This window comes from Onychomys torridus, chromosome 6, assembly GCF_903995425.1.
Source record: "Onychomys torridus chromosome 6, mOncTor1.1, whole genome shotgun sequence".
Lineage (NCBI taxonomy): Eukaryota > Metazoa > Chordata > Mammalia > Rodentia > Cricetidae > Onychomys > Onychomys torridus.
Window position 1 is genome coordinate 87,319,286 of NC_050448.1, and position 19,003 is coordinate 87,338,288.

Here is a 19,003-nt window from a genome sequence, read left to right on the forward strand (position 1 = left end):
TTAGGACTGAAAGATGTTATTCATGACAGTCATGTAACCATTGTCTAACAAAATTTAAAGGAAGCTACATGCTAAAAAAAAAGCAAGAGAAAATAAGAAAAATTTGAAGATATATATATATATATATATATATATTCTTAGTTTTATAGGTTCATTAACATTCTTGTACTTGGATACTGAACTGTTCTGTGGAAATGCTTTAAGTTTCAGTAGGTTAGAAGTACTACATATAAGGGACACCTCTGAAGACCTTTGCTCAGGGATTATCTGGCAGTTGTGGTAATCCTAAAACCTTGGAGAAGTCTGTGTAACACAGATGCTATTTAAAATATGGACAGAATTGGTTGATATTACTCCTCCTTATGACATTTACTTCTTCCTCCCAGATTGTAAAAATAATAATATTAATGCATTTATATTTCAGATGTAAAGAATCAGGGTGAGAAAATGATTAATGTCATAAAATCATTTAGGGTAACTGTGCAATCAGAAGATAGCAATTACATATGGCTATACTGAATTACTTCATATCTCCCTAAATTTCTCCAAAGACATATAAACAGTAAGTAATGTTTCTATGTGGGTTGCCAGATCTTCAAATATATTTATTTTTGAAAACACTAAAACTAGAAAATTTGTTGAAACATAAAATTTCTTAATATATGCTAATAATTATAGAAACTGTCACATTTAATAGTGGAAATATGGGTCAAATATAAGTATTAAGTTACTTTATGGATTTTCTAGTTTTGTACAAGAGTAATATGTATGCAATGATCTATAGTGAGGAAAGCAAGCTTTTCACATTATTTAAATAACTAAAATAGGTTTTTGAAATTAAAGTAGAGTTATATTATGTAACTAAAGTTTCCCTGTGTCCCATCTGCCCCATGATCAGGACAAATCTCTCACACCCACTGGTCCTGCAGCCGCTTGGACCCAAGTAAATACACAGAGGTTTGTATTACTTAAGAACTGTATGGCCACCAACTCAAGCTTATTACTGACTAGTTCTTACACTTAAATTTACCCATAATTCTTATTTATGTTTAGCTTGTGGCTTGGTACCTTTTCTTAGTTCTGTATTGTGCTCTTGCTTCCTCTGTGTCTGGCTGGTGACTCCTGACTCTCCCTTCCTCTTCCCAGAATTCTTCTTGTCTGCTTATCCTGCCTATACTTCCTGCCTGGCTACTGGCCAATCAGCATTTTATTTATCAACATATCAGAGCAACACATTCACAGCATACAGAGCAGCAATACTCATCAATATAATCTTCCCTATCATCTTTCTTTTCTCTAACTCCTCCCATTTGATGTACCTTTTTGCACTTTCTCATATCTATGGGCTCTAATACACACACACACGTATATATATATATATATATATATATATATATATATATATATATATATACGTGTGTGTGTGTGTATATGTATGTATGTGTATATATATTGTATGTATGTATACATACACACATATTTATGTGGAATAAACAGGTTGTCTTTATATATTTAGGAATCTAATTTATATATAAATATATATTTTTTCTAACCTACTTTGCTTTGTCCATATAATGTTGCTTGTACATATATGATTTCTGGGGTGACCACTGTGTGTTGTATAACTAGTTTAGGGACTTTTTTCCTTTTTCCTGATTATTACTCTTCCTTCCATCAAACTCTAATAGCCCATGGTGTCTCAATTTGTTTTGAAGCCCTTTCAGATCCGCCCCCTTTGGTGTTATCATGCCTATTAATGTCAAAATTGTGGGTCTGATTTAGATGGCCATAGTGCTTAGACTTTCTGGGTTTAGCTTCTCTGACATTCCTAGGAGACAAAATCTTCTTGTTCTAACATTTTAAATTCTCCTTTGCCATGATACTTGAGTCTTACATGTAGGAGTTATGTTGTAGTTACATATGCATCTTGTCCTTCATGAAAAAAAAGTCTCTTCATAACAGAGACCATTACAGAAAGTCACAACTGATTAAAATTCAGAAAACAAGTGACTATGTGGTGCCCAGCCCCAATTGATATATCTATAACATAATCCCTCTACTTAAATAGTTTTGAAATGTTTGACTGTACTGGCTCCTTCTTATCACTCACATTCTAGCACTGCCTGACACAAAAAAGGCAATAGTCATTTTCACATGGAAACAGGCATCCCTTACAATAATACCACTTAAAGATAGCATTTTAATTTTCACCTCTCCAGTATTATTGAATTTGTGTAAACTTTATTTTTCAATATAATATAAGTTGCTTAGTTAGCTATAAATAAGATAATGACATCAAAAATCATCGTGTTCTGTCTCTTAGAGTATCATCTTATTACATTTTTATGCCAGAAAGTTAGGCAGTCAGCCTGTTCTAATGATGACAATAACATATATAGTTTATTTTTAACATTTTCTGAAAATATTCATGCTGTAATTAACTTATGGAGACACCTGCTCCTTTTTTACTTTTGCTGTATCATGAACAAAAATGATTGTTTACTGATATAATATTACTTTCAAATGTATAGGATTTTAAGAAAGTTTTTTTATACAAAATAAAATACAAACATTTATAGCAATGAAAACGCAAATTAAGCATAAATAATGAGTGGGACTGGAGGACATTTGTATAGAGGTTGCATTATATCATGCATTCACACAGATAATATGAACTTGAAGTTATTGGTGAAATATCCCCTGATGGAGCTTATTTTGTCAACTCCTATTCCTTTTTTAAAAGGAGAACTTACTATTATGGTGACTTAGGACCAATGAAAGCTACTCATATACTAAAACATGAACAAATCTGTGTGTGATTTATAAATGGCAATTGCAATTTATTTTAACCTGACATAAAACTATATATAATACATTTTATTCCTCTGCCACAGCAGATTCAAAATAAAGTGACTCATGACTGGTTCATTTATGCAATTTCAGTACATGTGTACATTGCCAGACAGAGTGTTTATTATTTGCTTAGTTCAGATTACATAAACATCTTTCAGTAAAGCTATAAGAAAAACATCCTACTGATACTTGATATAGACAAAACTCTTAACTGCTTCATCTTTAGGTCACCTGATTATCTTCCTTTACCTGATTTTACATAATTGTGTAGTATCTCAATCTTTTGTCTTTAGAGTTACACTTTTATAGAAATTTGCATGTCAACCCCTTGTATGGAACAATGTATGGGCTTCATTTTAGAGTTTTGTATTTAGAAGTCTTTTTATGAGGAAAAAAACAATCAGAAGAATAAGTTCTGGCATTTCAGAAAGCTTAAGATGCACATATTCCTTGGGAGCTAATTTAAGTAATGAAAGTGGATCCCCAAATTCTTGGCCTCTTGGTGCATACCCAAGTGTCCTACTTGCTTTTTCTGGTAGCCCCTTTCAGCCTTTCCATTTAGATGATCTCTAGTCTGTTGTGAGTTTGCCAATTAACAGAACTTTTCTCTACCAGAGACTCACAACTTCCACAATAGGTTGGGATTCAGATAGGGGGACTTCATCCTCTCTCTGTCTTCTGAGACTTACCTACCTTCAAATTCTTGGGACTTTTTTTTTTTTTTTTTTTGGTGTGTGTGTGTGTGTGTGTGTGTGTGTGTGTGTGTAGAATAATGAGAGTCCTCCTAGTTATTCATAGCAGTCTCTTTCAGCCTTTCTTTCTATACAATTTCCTTTCTTTTGTGAGTCACCACTGAACTTCTTACCAGCTCTCAACCAGGGACCCACACCACCACACTTGTCTGGGACTCAGGGAACCTATAACCATCACACTTGGCTAGGACCAAGAATGGGCAAAAGCAACCAAAGAAAAGAACACCAAATGAAGACAAGGCCAAATATCTACACCAATAATTACTTAAAATACTATAAGCCCAGATGTATAAACACCAGCCAAAAATACAAACACGAACAACCAGGACAATATGGATCTTGTCGAACCCCATTCTGTTCAGACTAGATAAATGCAGTTCAGCTGAAGTACAAGACAAACATTTCAAGGCAATTATGAATATGCTCAAAGACTTTACAGAGTGTTTAGCAATGTCTTAACAAAGACACAGAAACACAATTAAGCAGTTGAATAAAATAATGATAACAATTCAAGACATAAGAGTAGATTTAAAAGAATTAGAATCACTAAGTAGGATCTAAGCTGAAATAAAACTGGATATGGAAATCTCAGTATGTCAAACAAATAGATTAAATTTGATAGATTAAAAGATACAGATAAGGGGATTTCAGGTATTGAAGAAAAGGTAGAACAAATGAGTATTTCAGTAAGAGTAAACTTCTAAGAAAAAAAAAAGATAAAAATCATCCAGGAAATGTGGAAATCTATGAAAATATCAAACCCAGGAAAACTGGTGTAGAGAAAGAAGAAAAAACCCAGTTCAAAGGCCTAGAAAATAGTTTCAACAAAATCATAGAAGAAAATTTCCACACAGTAAAGAAAGTAATGCCTATCAAGGCATACAGAATACCAAATAGACAGAACAAGAAAAGAAACATCCCAGGATACATAATAATTAAAACAATAAATGCACAGAATGGAGACTGGAAACTGAAATGTGATCAATTCACATATAAAGAATCATTAGAATGAAAGCAGAAGGCCCAAATGGGTGCTCTCTTCTGCATTGTCCTTCCTCCCTCTTCCCAACAAAATGTCCCTTTTGACCACAGGTGACAGGAAGCATTCTGTTTTTTGTTTTTTTTTTTTTTAATCATGCACCTTATGCTCTGACTTTGAGCATTATGTAGATAATTCTGCTTCAAATAACAATGAATATATTCAATACCTCATTCTGTATAAATCTCAAAGCACTATAGAGCATAGTATTGAGAGCATGCATATACACTTTTGGCACAAATTTAAGAAATGAAACTGGATCCCAAAGAAAGAGAAGCTTAATAGCTACCTGAACTCCATATATCTATATTATTTTCTATATTTTTGCTTTCCTTATCATTTATACTCTTTGTCCCCTAAAATTATGAATCGAATTATCTTCACTTCATCCCTTCTTCTCATTTGCTGACTCTAAACACTTTAGTTTTTCTCATAAAGTCCACAGTTCTGTGATTATTATTTTGAAGACAAAATATTAATTACTTTTAACAGTTGTTGAAGGTTAATGCCGAATAATTACAAGTGGTTTATAAATTATAAAAACAAGTTTTATTTATCTAGTATCATGCATAACATTGAATAGTATATAAAACAAGTAGCCCTAGCACTGTTTTGCTAGATCAAATTTTCTAACATAACATTTTAAGTCAGTTGATGGTGAAAAGTTAAAATATTTTTTGTTTGACTAATAGGACTTCATTGTACTTATGAGTGAAATTTTGTATGCATATAAGAATTGGACTTGTGTGTTCTCCTAGCTGAGCAGGTTTAGGTTCAGAATGGGTATGGAGAAGGGACAGAAATTCATCCCCCAATACGCTAAATGATGAGAGCACTTTAAAAACAAAAGGGTAAGAATAAGAAAGCAAAGAATAAAGGAAAAATGAGAACATACACACAGTCATATCAATTCAGGTGATTTACTTATTTCCTAGCTATAATCACTACTCTCTCTTGATGCCCTAGATCCATTATTTGATGTGTCTGGTTTAGAACAGAAAAGGAAAATGCAGGAAATAGAGCTGGGATGATGCAGCTGCCCTTCAGCATTTTGTTTATGAGAGGATCAGTTCAGGCCTGGGTGTTGTATAACCATTCTTTCCTTGAGGCATAGATCAAGCAATTCATTTTGCTAGATTTGTTCTTTCAGATTTATATGGATTCCAGGATATCTGAGAACTGTTTAGTATAAGGAGGTTACCTCATATCAAAATATTGTTGGATATTTTAGTGACTCTGTTATTTTTTAAAAGAGAATATAAGGGAATTCTATGTAATACAGAAAAAAACAAAACAAAAAGATCGACTAGGGAAAGAATGAATGTATAATGATGCAAACATATTTTCTCCTTGGAGTAAACCTGAAGTATTACACAAATTTTTTCAATTACTTGAATTTCCAATTGTGATCTGTGGGATTATTTTCTGTTGAGTGGGTTGGTAGAAGAAAGAAGTCACTCCAAGATGAATTTTTTTTTTTTTTTTTTTTTTTTTTTTTTTGGCAGGGGTGGTTTCGAGACAGGGTTTCTCTGTGCAGCTTTGCTCCTTTCTTGGAACTCACTCTGTAGACCAGGCTGGCCTCGAACTCACAGAGATCCGCCTGGCACTGCCTCCCAAGTGCTGGGATTAAAGGCGTGCACCACCACCACATGGCTCCAAGATGAAATTTCAAGGTGTAAGTGCCAGCAGGAATGTTCAACATCTGACGAACTGAACCCTAGTTATACAAAGACATACTTATTGATTGTTGCACAAAGTTGCTTTTTGGGTAAATTATTTCCTCATACCAAGATCCAGTGTAACCGATACGACTCTTTAAAGGAAAGCATCACATGTCCTCAGAACTTTAGCTCTTTACTGTTTGTCATTTGCAATATATAATAATCCAAGAGTCTCAAATGTGCCAGAGGCATCTTGTGACCAAAGTCTTGTGGAGGCTGCAACATTTTTTCAGAAAAACAATTCCATAAATCATGGAAAACAATCACTGTTTTCCACAAACATTCTACAAGTTCTAAGTACTTCTAGAAAAACAACCATTCACTCAGATGTTTACCCTAGATACAGCAAAAACTATTCATTCTTATGCTTATCCTAGATACAGTGAAAACTATTCACTCTGATGTCCACCCCAGATACAGCAACTGCTAAATTACTAAAATAGCTTTCCTCTACAATTTATTTGTAGTTTTTACTTTTCTCAATATAATTACACAAATATCTAGAAATTGAATTGTGGGAAAGAAAATACAAAATCTAAGATGTTTATTATAATTTGTGTCCTTCCTTCATTAGAAAATGTATATTGATGTGTATATGAATAAAGCACCATATGTTAAACATTGAAAGAGATTTACTAGTGAGAAAGGAATATGTAGGTATATAGAAATATATTGAGTAATGAAAGATGTTGTCATTTGAGCCTTCTGGACAATGCAGAGCCTTTAAGAGATGTGGATGGGAAGGGAAGTGGAAAATAAATCCTAATTTTCAGGACTACTTATTTAAGATAGCCTTTCGGATAGCCTAGCAAAGAAATATTGATGTACTGTAGAATAATAACATTGAAAGAGGCTTTGGAAATTATTTTATTCATCCTTAAAATTTGCCAAAGAGTTATTAAATTAAATATATCCCTTAAATTATCACTTAAATTCAAATATTTATATCTAAATTTCTTAACACCTTCAGCTATCATGTTCAAATAATAGAGGCAGTTAATTTTATAAATATCATAAACATACATGTATTTTATCTATACTTTAAAATGTTTACATCATATCAGACAATGTCATTTTAATACATATTCATATTCACTGGCCACTAGCATATTACTTTTAGAAAACTGATTGAGTATATTTGAGATGATTAATTATACCTAAACTTTTTTCCTTTTCTATAATTAATGAACCCACAGCTTAAGCCATCTTTATATTTACCATTTTGAACTCCTATGCATATTGCTTATTATTAATATTCTTTAAAGATGAATCAACTAACTATAGACACATGAGACCCTGGTTTCAACAACATTTCTACCCATCACTTCTTGTTTGTGAGAACTGACTCATTCTCCTCTAGTAACAGAAAAATGTCTTCAAATCCAATAAGAAAGTAGTTGTTTACCTTATAACAGTGATGCCACTTTTGCAGTCATTAGCACACATTTCCAGGCATATCAGTATCATACTATACATGGATACTGTTATAGATACGTCTACTGTTTTGTTTTGTTTTTTCTCACAACCTACAGAGCACATTCAAGCACTACAGAATCTAACCAGTAGTGAGGAAGGTGCCTTGCCATTTCCACCCTCATTTCTCTGTGTCAATAGGGTGTTATCATCTGCTTATAGTAGGCATCTAAAAGTACTAGCAGTAGCCTGTGTTGTTTTGCAGATTTCTGGCACCTTCTTGACTAATTACTCATGTGGATACACATCATTCCTGGTACTTTTATTTTTGTTTAAACAACTCATGTCTTCTGGGAGCAGCCTTGTTTGTTCATACAGAGCATTTACATTCAATCTTTCTCTCTCTCTCTCTCTCTCTCTGTGTGTGTGTGTGTGTGTGTGTGTGTGTGTGTGTGTGTGTGTGTGCATGTGTATAGCTGCATCTCTCTTGGAAGCACTGGGGACTTCTGGTTGACCCCTCCTTTGGACATACATTTCATTTGTCTTCCATCAGAGCAGTGTCATCTGATTGTCTTCTTTGGTTTGTTGTCAATCATGGGTCATTTCCCTAATCTCCAAGAGTAGTTCCTTCAGAGGTGATTTTCACCCCTTTTGAAGTCTGCCTTTACCCTTATGGAAATTAAATCCGCAGTACAATACCTTCCTGCCTCTTAATTACCATGTACCAAATTTGATAAGGATAATCTTCTTCACACTTCAAATTCTGGATCCCATCACCATTTCCACAGTCTCAGGAAATGTCGATCTTCTTTGGTGTTTTCTTCCACTTACCTTTCACAATCAGGAAATTGTACAAGCAGCCTTTTGTGATCCTAAAACTATTTTTTCCACTAGCTTGCATTCACCTTTGCCTTAGGTATACTCAAAAAGCAGCATTGAATAGCAGTTTCTGCTCAAAATAAACATACCGAGACTCTTAATTTTAGCTTTCACTTTCATATATAGTCCATAAAACTTCTGAAAACTTATTCTAAACATGAACAAATGTAAAACAGAATAAACATTAGCAGATTTTTCTTTCTTATAAAAAATCATGAATCTTGTACATGAAAAGGTAGCAGTAAAATGTCTAATTTAAGTGAGAGTTGAATGAATTATCATAGGAAATTCTGGAGTGGGTGTGTTTGGGGAGATGACTCAGACAGTAAATATCTTATCTTACAAGTATAAAGGCCTGAGACAATCCCAAGAATTCATGTAAAAAAATAAATTAAACCAAACAGACAACTGAAAAAACAGATATGGTTGGCCTGTGTAGCTAAACTCAGTGCTGCAGAGTCAGACAAAGTAGGAACCATGCAACTCACTGGCCAGCCAGCTTGTTCTATATGGTGAGTTCTAAGTGAGTAAGTGTTCCTGTCCTGAAAGAAAACTTAGATGATATTTGGGTAATGGTACTGAGGTTGGTGTTTTTGTACTATGCACATATCCTCAAAAATATGATCAAGCTCCCACACTGATATGTGTCAATCATGTATTCATATATGAATACACACACACACACACACACACACACACACACATACCCCAAAATATTGAGAGAAGGGGAAATGTATTCATCTCAGTCCAGTGGCTTTTAAGTGTGGTAATTACTAATCTATTCACTTGATAACTCTTCACTATTATGTATCAGAAAAAAAATAGATTAAATGTTGACAACATACATATTTGGAAGCAATTGATGAAGAAAACATTTCATTTTCTAGTGAAGGTAGTGCATCAAATCAGGTTGGAGGTGGGGCTGTTCAGTATGTTGCTACTCTGTTTTCCCAATTCCCTAAATATAGATGTGCTGGGCTTGGTGAGGGGGAAATTCTGCTTCCCAGGGATAACGTGCAAAGTTAAAGGAAGCAGAGCTTTGATGCTTAGCAAAGAGTTTATTTTACCCAGATGATTGTACACTGTCCCTCTATCAAAATCACAATATCAATATGGAATCTTCTCTATTTGGAGTCAGGTTACAAGTTCCACTTTCTCAACTCTGGATACAGCTTCCTGTGCTCTTGGTGTTATCTTGCTACACTGCTCAGTAGTTACATAAGAATGACTAAGCACCCGTGCACACCATTGCTTCAGTGCTCCCTAAAGATCAGCTGTCTGTAGGCTTGCATAAGCAGTTATTTACACCATCTCAAAGCAACTGATCACAGCAGTACTTGGCAGGGCTACCCGTATCTAAGCTCTTGTGAAATGCACAAACAAAAAATTAGAAAAGAGGTAGGAAATTAACAATCCAGAAGAAAATAGATGGGGAAAGGAGATTTGTTTGTTGTACAGCAGATATATTAAAGTATATTTATTATCTTAGTATTGAATTGTGATTTATAGGAGCAGGGACAATATTCTCTCTTGAAAAGTAGTAAGAAGCAGTGCATGGTCTTGAAACCGCAGTTCTTTGTCTACATTTAAAGATATTTCATGTTTTAAAATTTGCAAGTCTGAGTTAGAAACTCCCACAGAACTTTGATTGTGTGACTATAAAGCCGATTTATTAATGGATGTAAGAATCAATAACTCTATTTTATATAAGAACCAATAAATATGGGTAAATAGCTGAGTGCTATAGTTTGTTTGGCAGTCTATCTACAAACAGCTACACATCCTGTGTTGCTAAGTGCTTGCATTTGCCAGCACACTACAGAATTAGTTAATAAAAGCAATCAAAGATGAAAGAGAGCTCTCAAATGAAAATAATCTAAACTGCTCCTTTTGTGTTTTTATATACTAAAACATATGAAATACAGAAAACTTCACAATGCTTTACTTTTTACTTTTTCAATGCTATTTTTTTTTTCTTGGACATGCAAGAGTACACAGAAGCTAAAAGTGTTTGCTGGGAAGTCTTAGCATCTAGGGTAAATGAAGCTCTGTTAAAGTCAAAGTAAAGCACCCAATCAGAGCTGTCCTCTGCCCTCTACACATGCTTCATGCCATATGTCTGCTTCCCCCTATCACACACAAACACACACACACACACACACACACACACACACACACACACACATATATATGCAGTAATAATAATAGGAAGTTAGTCATGGATTTCATTGCTGTATTCAACATCAGGGTTTTTCTACTTTGTTAAAGTATATTTTAGAAATTATTTCTATCTACTCATTAAAGCCTAACGTCTCATTTTTGTCTTTTTCTCTGATACCTTGCCATTCAAATGTTGCATGACTGAGTCCAGTATCCTTATTTTATGAATCTAACATGGTTTATTGTGCTGGAAAGTTTTATGTCAATTTGAAACAAACTAAAACCATCTGAGAGGAGGGCACCTCCATTAAGAAAATGTTTCCATAAGATGGGCCTGTAAGTAAGCCTGTAGGTCATTTTATTCATCAGTGATTGGGTGGGAGGTCTCAGTCCATTGTGGGTAGTAGCGTCTTTGGCTGTTGGTTCTGAGTTCTATAAAAAGCAGTCTGAGCAAGCCATATGAAGCAAACCAGTAAGCAGCACTCCTCCATGGCCTCTGCATCAGCTTCTGCCTCCTGATTCCTGCCTTATTTGAGTTCCTGTCTTGATTTCTTTCAGTGATGAACAGTGATGTGAAACTATAAGCTCAATATACCTTTCCTCCCCATGTTGATTTGGTCATGATGTTTCATCACAGCAATAGTAATTCTCTAACATTTACTAAGATGTTTTCATATAAAACCTTAGCAATGGCATTTAAAGCCATTAGCTGAGTTGTAAATTTGGCAAAGTTAAGAGCTAATGCTGATTTATAGTCTTACAAATACTCAAATGTAATGTGTCTAGAATTAAGCCTGAATTGCTGAAGATAGTATTAGGGCATGCACACAGGAGAGTTCAGGACAAAGCTCTGTCTGAATAGTGACCACATAAGCTGCACACTTTGAAACTTTGACATTTGAGCAGAGAAAAGTCCCTGCCCTTTTTCTCTAAGCCACTTCACTTTAGATGTCTTTTAAAAATAGGAACTGATGTTTTCCCCTAAGTGACTAAGTACATGAGAAAGCAAGGGTTATTAGGCAGAAAGCAAGTAGAAAGCAGAGTCCCTGAGAGGAGCAGAAGGGAGTTTCTGAATCCTCAGACATAGGCAAACTATGCTGTCATCTGTTTCTCATCTCCAAGGGATGTAGGACCATCTTCAGTTAAATGTAAGCCACATTGAGTTTTCTTTCCAAGCAAATCTTAATTGTTGAGATTTGTGTTCTAAATTCTAAGATCTAAATAAGACATCCCTGAAACAGGACTGGATGAGGAGCAGAGAAATGAAGCCTCCTTTTCGGCTTCTGATACTGACTGTGTAGTCATTCACCAAGTGATCTTCTCCTGCCTTTCAGTCTTTGGGCTGATGTGTGTTATTAAAGAACATCAGAGAGACTTAAGGCCAGAAGTAATGAAAATCCTTTGAGAGTATCTGGAATTAGTATCCCAATACCACATGCAGACTGGTAAATCAATATACTACAGATCATTTTACCCTTTCCTTGGGATAAGGCAAACTTTATAAGGTCTTCCACATTTCCCAGTAGAAGCAAGTCTTTGTTAATCACTGTGGTACATTATTTGGGGGCATAGACAATAGACATTTATCTCTACTATTCAGCTGATATTCAAGTCTCACATTCAAATCCAGTTTCTTTTGTTATTGAGGCATTGATTTGAGTTCAGTCTTCTTAATTTTGACCAGAAGTGGTGTCAGAGACAGGGTTGTTAGTTTTGTTCCTTCTTGTGCATTCACCCTTCTCAATTTATTTTGCTTAATTTCATATAATTTACTTAATCATTTAGAATGACTTGTGGCATATATCTTTTTCAACTCTCTCGATGTTAAAGCTTCAATCCAGGATTTCTACATGGTAGTCAAGCATTTTATCACTGACTGCAATCTCAGTCCTTAGTGTCAATTCCTAAAACTCACTACTCTTTCTTTAATACCATCTATAGAGCAAATCTAAGTGTTCACACAAATTTGCTTGGACATGTGGCATTGGTTTATAAATAATAAAGATGCTATAAATCAAAGAGACAATAATGAAAGATACTGAGAAGGTAGGAAGCTAAAGAAGTAAAGAGAAAAGTTAAGTTAGGCCTGGCGGTGTAGATAAATGGTAAAGTACTTGTATGGCATTCACAAGATGATCTGAAGGCTGAAACAAACAAACAAACAAAGCACATAACAAAAAATGAATTGTAACAAAACAGAATCTAGTTTCTCAGAAGATGATCAGACCCCCAGTGGAAGTGATAACTTACCCAAACTGGCTTTAAAGGACAATGGACTTTTTCTAGAAGCTGGTAGATTGCATACTGTATAAAACTTCCAAGGAATTGTAGGCAGAAAAAAATATTACTTCTTTATTCTTCCTACTTCTAAGTCTTGAGGACCTATATCTAGCAGAAACAGGCAGTAAATGCTAACAAAGGAACCTGGGAAATGTAGTTCTCTGTATTAATGGCAAAATCAAGCAAAGAACCAGTGATACTAGCCCGAGCAAAGAGATTGTAGCAGCCATGAAAGCACATCCAGACTTCAGGAGTATACTGAATGAAAGACTTCAGTTTCTGCATTCTGAAATATACCGCTATGCTTCCATAGAGGCAACACCCTTCACATGAACTGCTCTGAGCAAAGGGTCGCATGTAAGTATGTATCAGGGAAGATATGATAGATTTATTCCTGGGAATGAGTACCTCTTTTGATAGGCGACTTTAGCTTGTGAACCTCCCATTGATTTTGAGAAGATATTCTTAGAGATGCATTAAAGTCAAGGACCCTAGACACTGCAGATTTAATTAAGTTTAAAAGTCAGTATACAAAAAGATTAGCCTATGTTAATATATAAGCCCAATGAAACACAAGTTCACTGTTTTGATATCTACTTGTTTGAATTATTCTTTATATTGGAAAACTCAATACATTTACACAAACAAATATCACATTTCATTCACATTTCCCCTATTCAGTTACTCTCACATTCATCCCAATAATTTCCTTTCCAAATTTCATGTCTTTTTAATCTTTATGATAACCCACTAAGTCCAGTTAGTCTGTCCATATGTGTGTGTGTGTGTGTGGGGGGTGGAACTATGGACTGAATTCTGATTAACCTACCATACACTCAATAAAGAATGATTTTCTTGCCAATAGATCTCTAATAATAGAGGGAACCTGGAAATCAAATGTGGCATCTGTGGAGCACCAGCCCCCACTTTTGTTTACCCCAGGGACTCTTGAAACAGAGAGAAACACAGAATAGACTTGCGTGGGCCTGGATCCTTACTAACAGGCCTAGAACTTTATTCCAAAATTCTACTTATAACAATGCCAAGGGGTCAAGCAAAAGGCTTCCCTCTTGCTAGTTACAGTCAAGTGTAGACCCTTACAAACACCTGATACTCAGGCCTGTGGTCCCGTCAAACTCTTATGCAGTCCTGCTGAGTACAGCCACTAGGAAACCTACTGGGCTCCAACAGGCATCTATGCTAGGATGTGACAGGCTTGATCTTGTGTATGCAGGTCTTTTGCAGGTAAACACAGCTACTGTGAGCTCATGATTGTGATAGCCATGTTATATCTAGAAGATAACAATTCACAGCACTCCTCCCTGTCTTCTGGTGATTTCTTTCTCTCTGCTTCCCCTCCTGTGATGGGGGAACAGGACGGGGGCCTAATACAGATGTTTTACTTAAGGCTGAACACTGAGTCTATAATTCTCAGCATTTTGGTAAATTATGTGTCTCTTCATTGAGCACTTCTCGCTGTACATAGAAGCTTCTCTGGATGAGAAAAAAGAGTAGTTTGGGTCCATGAGTATAATGATCAATATTTAGAAGGCACTTTCCCAGATTGAACAGTTAGATAATTAACAACAAGTTCTACCCTAGATAACTATAACCTCCACTATGGACTTTTGACTAGGATACAATACTTGAAATTCTCTCCTATGAAGCAAGCCTCAAATCTAAATAGAAAGTGGTTAGTTATCCATAAGAGTCAAGACACTATTGTACCAAAAGGGACATCTTACCTGGTATGCAAAAAAGTTCTCTTAATTAAGTTTATTCCCAAGTATTTTTTCTTTAGAGGCTTTTGTGAATAGTATTTCCTTCCTGATTTTTTCTCCAGTCGGTCTTTGGTGTGTAGATTGCTACTTAATTTTGTGTGTTAATTTTGTATCCTGACACTTTGCAGAAATTGTCAGCAATAGTATTTTTGTGGACTCCATAATTAAATCATTTATATACAGAACCATATCCAAATAGGGAAAACTACCTAATTCTTTTCCTGTTTATACCCTTTTTAAAATTCTTTCCCTTGTCTTGTGTCTTTTTAAGATTTCAATGGCTTTTTGGAATAAGGGCAGAAAAAGTGGATTCACTTGCTTTGTTGATGATCTTTGTGGGAAATCTGAGTCATTCTCCATTTACTACAATATTGGCTATAGGACTGTCATGTACAGCCTTTATTGCTTTGAGATATGCTAACCTCATTTCTAGCCTGTCCATGGCTTTTACAATAAAGGGGTAGTGTCAAAGTATTTGAATGTGTCCAAAGAGATGATCATAGACTTTTAGACTTTGAACCCATGTGAGGGATAACTACAGGTCCTCGTCCATCCAGGTTCTGAGTGCTGTTATGACAGGTATGTGTCACCACTCCCAGCATCATTGGGTCTTAAAATCAGAAAAACTAATGCATTTTTAGAGAACCAGAAAGAAGGTCTCATCATTAGGGGTTCTATTCAGTGTTACTGGATTTCAGGCAGAAAGAAGGGCCATAAGCCAAATGAAATAAATAACCTCTAAGACCTGTTTTCAATCAAACAAATTCCCCAGAGCTTCAAGGAAAGAATTGAGCTCAGTCAACACTTGGATCTTTGGCAAATTTATCCGGTGTCAGTCCTATGTATACACACACACACACACACACACACACACACACACACACACACACACATGCACTATTGTAATACAATTTGATTTTGTTGATTAAGCCACCAAATTGAGGTAATCTGTTACAATAGCAATTACAAAAAAAAAAAAAAAAGAGTTGCAAGATTTTCAACCCATTATATCAAAATTGCAGGAAATGTTTTGATCATATCTTTTTTCATTTATTCTTTTGTGCTCAGACTCTCTTTAGATTTCCATAGTTTGAAAAGCAGTACTTATAGGAAGGTTCTGTTCATGGTGCAATGGCGCCCAAGCTAACTCATTGTATGGTTCTTTTACTGTGTCTTAAAGCAGTCAAATAATTTTGATATTTAAACTTCAAATTTTGGAACATTATATCAGGAGGGAGTCAAATGAGAAAATGCCCTAGATTTAAAAATGGAACACGGCCCAGATGGATTCATTGAAAGGTTGCACTTCTCTGCTTGGAGCACAGACACAGATTGTTAACTAGATGTAAGGGAGCCATTCAATTGAAGTTCAAAAATGCAACAAAAAATAACACTTTCAGTTTAATTCTCTTGAAAGCAGGAAATTGTTCTTTAAGTAACTGAAATAACATGAGCCTAGGGAGGGAAAGTTAATTGTGCAGCTGCATTCGGTGTAGTGTCACACTAAAAAGAGCAGAAATGGCTGAAAGACGACCTCATAATATTTTGAGATCTGAAGATGGAAGGCTGTCTACAGAGTGATGTAGGTTACAGTATCACGCATAAATGAATTAATTAGATGAAACAGCAAGAAGAAATGAGCAAAAGATGAAAGATACAGCTTAACCTTCACAATGAGAATGCTCAAATGAAAGAATTTTACCAGTGATTGTAATAATGATAACAATGAAAACTACTGTCTTCATCCTCACATGTATCCCGAGCAGCACAAAGAAAACTTAGCTATAAAATATTATAATTTCAGTGTGAAAAGGAGGCAAAATAACTGAGGAATTAAATATTCGAAATATATTCAGAACAGTTGATCTCTTTCAGTTCTCTTTAAAACTGTAGTCTTCATTAGAATATCTGTTGCTGTCTTATTCAGTGCATGCTTAGGCAGTTATGTTGTTGAGACATTATGGGTGTAGCTTTTGATGTTTCAAATCCATGCAGGAGACCTTCACCCTCCAAAAAGAGGTACCAAGGAATGCTGAGAGTGGGAGAATTGATCTTCCCACAGGAAGAGCACAACAATTGGTTACCAAATACTAAATGGTCTGCCCTGTAAACAATATATGTACAAAAAAGTATATGGATTGAGAACTTAGTACTTGTGTAATTTTTGTTTTATGTGTGTGTGTGTGTGTGTGTGTGTGTGTGTGTGTGTGTGTGTGTAATACAACAATTAATGAAATTGAAGGATAGAAAGGAGGACTATATAGGAGGTTTTTGGGAGAAGAAAAGGAAGGTGGAAGTGATGTAGTTATAATCCCAAAAAGTCAAAGAAAAAAGAAGAAAAATAATAGTATATAACATGATTATATATAAATGATGGTCTTGGCCATAAGTTACCACTTCAATAAAATATTATTATATGCATGTTAGTATCATCAACAGCCATTTATCTACTCCATAGCACAAAGTTTCTGAAAATATCTTCTTAAGGTTTCCATGGCAGTTAAGGGCTATATCTGCAATACATAGAAAACGTAGATAGGATAATCAGAAGTTAAAATTAAAGTTGTGTTATATGATGCTGTGTGTCAAATCATTTATACATATATACATATATAAATATGTATATGATATATTTTGTATTATACTAGTAACAATATACATTCATATTCAAAGTTAGTTGTTTATCAGGTTTAGAAGAGATCAACTTGTTGCCATAAGGAATTAAAATGTAAAATATAGCTCTCTGTTTTTCTCCCCATAATGACCAGTATTTCTTATTCATTTCCAGATGTGAAATTTTTCCTTTGTATAAGATTTTGTTCTTCATTTTTGTTTTTCATTCTTCTCATTCTTGCTATGTTCTTGTCTCTCTTCTTGTCTTTTTCCTCTACAGTATTTGAACACACACTATGTATTAAACACAATTGCCAGGGTTGATGATGAATAGAACTGTCAGCGAACAAACATCCTCTAGTAAATGAAGTCCAATAAAAGTGAAAGATGCAAAGAAAACTAAAATGTGCAAGAGGAGGTAGTATGAAAACATGGTTGAGAGACAGGACACTCATGGGTTCCAAGACTGTTTTGTCAGAGAAGTGGCACTTGAACTCCAATTTAGCAAGCAAGACCTTTCTCAGGATACACCAAAATAGATGTCTTCACGTATTTTTGACTGTGACAGGAGGATTCTTGTCTTATTGAAATTGCTTTATTTTGTATTTCAAAAAAAGTATTCACACAGAGCATCTAACCTAGAGTCTTTCACATCCCAGACCTCAAATTTATCACTGAGCTTCTCTCTCATTCAATTTTATATATTTATTTATATGTTTATGTCTTTCTGTCTATCTACTGCTTATTGTGTAGACCCCAGAGTCTCACAGAAATCACACACATACAAGTGGGACCATAAAACATCATTATTAAATACACACAGACACACACACACACACACACACACACACACACACAGAGCTGTAGAATGCAATAGAACTAGACCCAAAATCTACTGAAAATATTTCCATAATCTTTTTTCTTTTTATCATTGCTTTCCTGGCCTGTTTCTTCTAGCAGAACACGAAATTTTGATACTGAGGTCATGGCAAGTGACTCACATACTTTCTAGTTTTCTAAGAAAAAATTGAATCCAACTTAACTCAGCTTAGCATTTTGAATTAAGAAAGCATAATATGGGTTGGGGATTTAACTCAGTGGTAGAGCGCTTGTCTAGCAAGCGCTAGGCCCTGGGTTCGATCCCCAGCTCAAAAGCAAAAACAAAAACATAATATTAGATAATACACATGAAACTTTCAGCACAATATTTTATAACTGGTAGATATTAACTAGAAGTTGAATACAAAATTCTGTACTTTATGGTTTATAGAACACATTTTACCTTTTTTTTTTTTTTTTTTTTTGGTTTTTCGAGATGGTTTCTTTGCTCCTTTCCTGGAACTCACTTGGTAGCCCAGGCTGCATCTGCCTCCCTAGTACTGGGATTAAAGGCATGCGCCACCACCGCCTGGCCCAAGAACTCATTTTAAAGGAAAGGAGAACAAGCTCTTTGGAATCAAATTTTGAATACAATATCTCACCATGTGCCTTATTTTAAACTGAAGGCAAGTT